Source organism: Sceloporus occidentalis, unplaced genomic scaffold (assembly GCF_023333645.1).
Source record: "Sceloporus occidentalis isolate IW3139 unplaced genomic scaffold, rSceOcc1.0.p SCAF_3, whole genome shotgun sequence".
Lineage (NCBI taxonomy): Eukaryota > Metazoa > Chordata > Lepidosauria > Squamata > Phrynosomatidae > Sceloporus > Sceloporus occidentalis.
In genome coordinates this window covers 7,512,661-7,519,639 of record NW_028316983.1, presented here as the reverse complement: position 1 = coordinate 7,519,639, position 6,979 = coordinate 7,512,661, and positions in this window count along the sequence as shown.

Sequence of the window (6,979 nt, the reverse complement as noted above, 5' to 3'; positions counted from 1 at the left end):
TTTTAAGCAAGAAGAAAACTCAGCAAAAATGCTTGCCTCTCCCAAAGTATGAATTTGACGCAAACTTCTCCCTCCCACATCATTCAGACAGATGAATGGAACAGACGTGAGATGTTTTTCATCAGGTGGCTTCTGTTTGAAGGATTGCATTCATGATAAAAGACCACATTTCCTCACTCTAGACTGCTTCAATGGCTCTTTTCCATTTCTGTCTTTGGCTCAGCAATACCATTTTGCTTGGAATGCAGAACAGGGGGAATGGGTCAGGGGTCTTCAGCCCTTCCAGCTGGGGGCCTGCACAGACCCAAAATGATCTGGCAGAATTGGACTATCAGGATTCTCATATAGCTGATCCTCCTCATGCATTATCCCTCAGAAGTATACTAAATGGCCAACCACCAAGATCTAATCTGCACTTCAGAAATAATGCTGTTTGACACTGCTGTAACTACCATGGCTCCATTCTATGGAATCCTGGCATTTGTAGTATGCTATGGCACCAGAGATCTCTGACAGAGAAGGCTATGAATATCTCACAAAGTTACAAAGCCCAGGATTCCATAGTGTTTCTGGTCTAGCATCCAAGTAGTAACCAGGGCTGACCCTGCTCAGCTTCCAAAACCAGCCATGATTCCATGCCTTTAGCATATTTAGTCCCACTTAAGAAGCTTACCCAAGAGAGCATGTAACTTACCCAATGTCAGACAGTGGGTTTCATGGCCATGCGAGGATTCAAACCCTGATCTCCAGTCATAATTCAGCACTCAAACCATTACACCATGCTGGCTCAGTAGATACAGAAGCATGAATCTAGGTACTGATCCACATTTGCAATTGCTACATAGTCACAATTGTGACACTATTGCCACAATAGTAACTCCCTTCCCCAAAATCTACTTTACTGGGCATCAGTGGAGAAGAGGATCAATTCTGCCAGGGAACAGAGCATGGGTGAATGGCATTTCTATCAGGTTTGGAAGTGGCTGGGCCAGGAGAGAGATTACTTAGTTAAGTATGCTTAACTAAATAGTGGGTATAGAATACAGGGTTTGATTCCCAGCTTGGCTATGAAAGTCACATCATGCTCTCAGCCTCAGGGGAAGGCATTGGCAAACCTCTTCTGAACAAATCTTGCCAAGAAACCACTATGATAGGTTTGTGTTAGTGTCATCATAAGTTGGAAATGACTTGAAAGTACACAGCAGCAGCATCAACAACAGAATACTGGCCAATGTTATTAGGTGTCCACTTTCTCCATCATAATGTTCATGAGTGGAAAATTCTGTACTAAGTACATTCCTGACACTGAGATTGATGCGAATACACATAAAGCATAAGCGGGACTTATATCTGTGTATGTCATTAAAAGGATGCTGGCCTAAATGATAAGGTTTTCCCAATCCACTGCAAATGCTGGCATCACTTTATAGAATTTGGGCCAGTAGGCAGTGGGTGGCATCTATGTTGATGGACTGGCGAATGTGCTCCAGATCTCAGACATGACTTTTAAAGAACTATCCAAGGTGCTGAATCCTATCCACAAATAACACCACCATGAGGTTCACACAAAAACTCAGAAAGGATTGACCAACCGACATACAAGCTGCCAGCCAGCATTACTCATAGTCCAGCCAAATCAGAAGAGCCACAGAGTCACAACCTCTCCTTCAAAACTATGACATCCAGGGACTAAAATAACCTTTCTGCTATCCTGACTAGATGCTTGCAAGACAATCTGACTTCAGAGGAGCCATAGACTTGCATGATGGATGGATGAAAGTTAACTTTATGTCCGTCTCCCAGATGTGACCTTTGCAATTCTCTCCTGCTGAGCTGACATTTTCTGTGAACCTGCTACAGCAAACCCAAAATCTCATCCCTGATAAGGAACAACTCATTCAGATCCTTATGTTTATTGCAGAGGAAACTATCCATAACATCATGGAGTCTGGCATTTGAAAAGGCCAAAGGTGAAGACTAGATTGAACGCAGTCTTATTGATAAACCCCAATAAGGGCCATTCAACCACTAAGATTCATAGATCCCTTTCATGTGTATTGCCATTAGACCCAGTATCACCTATCCTGTATCTGTGCATTTCATGTTTACTGTCTAACGGCAGTGTCTTATATTTCTCCCTGTTGAAATTTCTTTTGCTAGTTTTGGCCCAGCTTTCTAAACTGTTTAGATTATTTAATTTCTGATCGTGAACATTGGGGTATTATTACCTCTCCTAATTTAGTGCCATCTGCAAATTTGATAACCATGCTCTCTATTCCATCAGTCAATCTCCACCAATGTAGGAGAGGTCAGTAAGGCAGGGCAATGGTGCAGTGCAGCTTTTCTAACATCTTTCAGTCAATCAGTGGGGATTCAGAGAGGTGTGGAGCTGTTTGATCCAGCTGCCATTGGGTAGCCTAGGAAAAACTGTCGCACAAGGAGGTACTAGTTATTGAATACCTCCTTGTGCAATGCCATCCATCATATGCTGACCTAACCCCAGTCATGCCAGTGTAAATCACTCAGAGGATTCTGATCTGTATCAACCTGATACACTAGAGGGAGGTCTTCATGTATGAATGTTCAAGCTGGTATCTGTCAGTTGAAATCCAAGTTATGTGTGTGGAGAGGGGGAGTCACTGCACAACCTGAGCTTAATAGACACATTTCCAGCCTATGCCAGATGGAACAAAATCACCAGTTTGTTTGGGCTGCCTGTGTGTTAATTAGACACATGCTTGCATGTTGCAAAAATCTGCACCCACGGCTTTGTCTGCTGTTCCTACACGCATACAAACACACACTCTCCACTAACGAAGTGTACCACATTATGCATAGCACACCAGCTACTGCGAAGTGGAAGGTGTGAAATGTAATTGCTGAAATAGGAACACTCGGTCCATTCCATCTTCATGCAAATTGCAAAATAAAATCCAGAGTCCCGAAGAGAGCATTGTCCTTGTCAACAAGAGATTTTGATCACACTGGGAGCATGGTTTTGCACCTGCTGATTGCAGGCGGCTCCTTGCATTTGAGCGGAAAAGGCTACGGTGCTGAAGAAAAGATATTATTAGGAGGTTTGTCTTTGGTGGTTGGGGGGGGGTCTTTTTTTCCTTCCCAAATAAACAAATCCGGAACTTGTCTGAGCAGCTCTTCAATTAACACTTGCAGGAAAGTGTTCTCACTCTATTATTGTCAAGTGCCGTTCTAGCTCTCTGAAGACAGGGTGGCCTATTTAGCAAAATCAACTGTGCATTAGGTAAATATTCCTCTTGAAATATTCATTAGTCCCAGGGAGCAACATCGACAGCAGAAAAGGCCCTCGAGATACCACCACTGATGTCGGATTGCTTCTGAAGCAGAAGGAGGAAGTCAGATCTCAGCAACTAAGAACTGAAGCCTCAATCTAGGCATGGAAAGAAGATTAAAAAATATTCCCCCCCAACCACTAAAGGTTAAAAAAAAAGTTTTTTGACTGTCTAGAAACACTGACGAAAAGAACCCTGGACTGACGAGAATCTTTGCAATTCAGGACTTTTTCTGTGCACAATTTACACATGGTTATTTTGTGCCAAAAATAGAATTTCTACACAGAAATATAATATCCAGCATAGAAATACTGTAATCACAGACTTCCTCTGCACAAAATTCCCATATGGGTGATCTGCATAAAAATGGTGGCCAGTATTCTGTATCAGCTACTTAGTATCTGCCACTCTGTAACTCTTCCATATTCACAATCCATGGCACCATTCTCACAGACTCATTTGATGTGGACATAGGAAACAGACTTTTTGGTGGCTGCTCCTGGACTATGGTTTAGTTGGCCCCTCTCTGGTCTCTTTGCCCTGGTAGGCAAATAAATTCTTATTTAAATCAGCCTAACTGTGGAGTAGATTATTTTTGAGGAGGTCTTTCAACAGAGATCAGATGGCCATATTTTGGGAGTACATTAGTTGAGTATTCCTGCATGGCAGTGGGCTGGACTGCATGGCCCTTGTAGCCCCTTGCAGCTCTGTGAAATTCTGCCTTTATAGTTTTAAAACTAATTGTAAGGCCCAAAGGCCATGAAAAGTAACCATCTTGGCTGCCTTTTGGAAGCTCAACAGAGATGGAACCAGCCTGACTTCACTTGGCAGGGAGGTCCACCAATGCTTTGCTGGTGTAGAGAAGACCGTGTCTCATAGACTCACTAGCCTAGTTTTTTGAAGGGATGGGACATTTACCAAGACCTGCACTGAGAATCTCATTTTCTGGGCAGCCTCATAAAGGAGGACACAGTCTTTCAAGCTGATGAAGACTTTGTAGTTCACCTTGAGTTGAGCTTGGAAGCAAAATGAAAACCAAATCAATTGGTCCAGTTGTTGTTGTTGTCATTGTTGGGACTCAGAAAGGCTTAGTCGAATTTTTAAAAATTGTTAAAAATCCACAACCCAGATATTAAAACACAATTAATCTATCACAAAAAATTAAAACCAGTTTTTAAAAATGTATTACTAAAACACACACACCAGTACAACAATTGGCAATATCCAGTTCATTGTGTAAGACATGCCCTATATTATCACTCCTCAAATGCTTGTCAGAATAGAAAAGTCTTTGCTTGTCTTTGAAAATGAAGGGAGTAGGGAGGGTGCCAGTCTCTCTGGAAAGGAAGTTCCAGATCCTGGGGGCAGTCACTGAAAAGGTCTTGTCTTTCCCGTGTCCTTACCAGATTTACATGTGAGGGTGGTGGGACAGAGAGAAGGGCCTCTCCATAAGATCTCAGAGCATGGGCTGGTCCATAAGGGAGAATATAACCCTTCAAATAACTAGGACCTGACCTATGCAGGGCTTTAAAGATCATAGCCATCCCAGAAACAGACCGGCAACAAGTGGAACTGTTGCAAAAAGGGAGATGTATACTCCCTATAAATGCCTCTCACCACAATGCAAATCCCATAATTTTGCAAGACAGCCATTAAAGTGAAATCACAGCCCTGTAATTCTGTAGTGTGAAAGGGCCCCTAGTCATTCCATGCAGCTGTCTACCGGAGACAGAAAAGGAAAGTTTCTTATCACCTTTACTGAGAGGTCTTTGCTTTTGGCTGTTATGTAGCAGCAGCCATTCCATCAGAATATGAACTGAAACATCCCCAGCCCCAGCCGATAGCTGTAAGAAGTGTGGCTTTAAGAGAGAGAGCCTCCATTGATATGTTTTCCTCTTCCCTCCTCATCTTTTTTTCCTCTTCTGTCATGTCTTTTGCAGGATAACCCCAAGGGCAAAGACTGTCTTTGATCTTAGTCACCCTCAGAAGCTTATTTGCTTTTTTAAAAAACTGGGTTTAAAATCTTAGGTAACAAAATCACAGTATTTTAACAAGACAACCTCCCTCAAGCAATTTTTTTAAAAAAAATAATTGTCATTATAAAAAACTAGGAACAAAAGTCAGGCAGTGATTTGATTTCTAGAACATGGCCACATAGCCGGAAAAACCCACAAGAAAACTACAGATGCCAGCCATGAAAGCCTTTGACTTCACATTGATTTGAGCCATTATGAAATCAGGATCATCCCTAATAATAGTAGCAACTGACAGCTTCCATCTTAGTAGCATTGTGAATCCAATCAGTTTTTTAGTTCTTTAGCTTTAAAAGAGCTATTTGAGATGCTGAACCTGTTTGGGGTGAAGGTTAGGCCTGGCATCTTGGTTAGCTTCTTTAAAGTTTGGACTGACACCTGGAACGGATTCACTGCCACACTAGCATGGAAGTGACCAGGCACCACTGCTTGGTAAATAGGATAGGAAAGGTGGAATGTGAGAGCAATGATTGAATTGTGGAGCAGAAACAAAGCCAAGATACATTTGGAAGAGGAAGAAAAATGGAAGAGAAAAAAAGTGGAAACATATGTTGCCTTAACAGATTGGTATGAGAATGAATGTTGGTCAGTTGTCAAAGACCAACTAAGCCACTGAACTCAACATGTCATTTGCATAACTTTATCCCCCCCCCCCAAACTAAGTCCCCATAACACTAGGTTTGGATCCTTACCAAGACCTATTTTTATTATCTCCCCCACCCTTTTCAGCTTTTACCCGTAGGAACCAGGAAATGTGCTAGTGTCAGCTAATCGTTTACTTGGAATAATCGCCATTTCTGGGACAACTCAGAGGAAGCTTGGAGGGCAACCATTTCCTGCCAGCTGCAATTCTAATAATAACTGCTTTGCCATTTTCAGCCTTTGGGTCAGGTTATGGAATCCGGGGTGTTTTTCTTTTCTTGTTCTCAACGCCCTTCCTCCTAAAGTGTTGTGGTTTCAAGGGAATCTGGGATTTCATAGAATGAAGGAAGTTTCCAAGACTTTGTGGCCACAGAGAGAAGTTTGGAAACAGAAACTCTAAAGCGGCACGGAATTGTTTCCATGAAGGTTTTCCACATTGGCCGCTTCAGTTCTGCAGCTTAGTAAACATTTGGTGACAAATTGGCATGCTCCACTGAAGGCTCCCTTAAGTGGAGATTTTAAAATGAGAACTTGGAAGACAGTGGCAGTGAGCTAAACAAAAAGCTAAAAGAAGTGAAAGTCACAAATTCCCACAATGGGTCGTGTCATATTTGACACCCAACCAGTACCAATATATCCAGGTGCACCTGGTACCTTCACTGTCAGTGGTATGGTGTGACTCCACTCTGGGTTTCATTTTAGACTTTGCAGATGTTCTTCAAGATGCTGGACCATGGTCAAGCAGGGAATTGAACCCTGATTGCCAGAGTCAGAGGAGATTATCACACAGAGACGTCTTTGATTGCAATCTCACAAAAGACTTACAGATTGCAGCGCTATTAGCCCATCACTGAAGTGGCATTGCATTAACGCAAACTCTCATTAATGCATACTGCCAAGCAATGATGCTTCAATGACAGGACAATGACGAAATCTGTGCGACATCATTTGAAAGTCTTTCCCGCGATTGCAGTCAGTTGAGCTTTCTGGATGGGA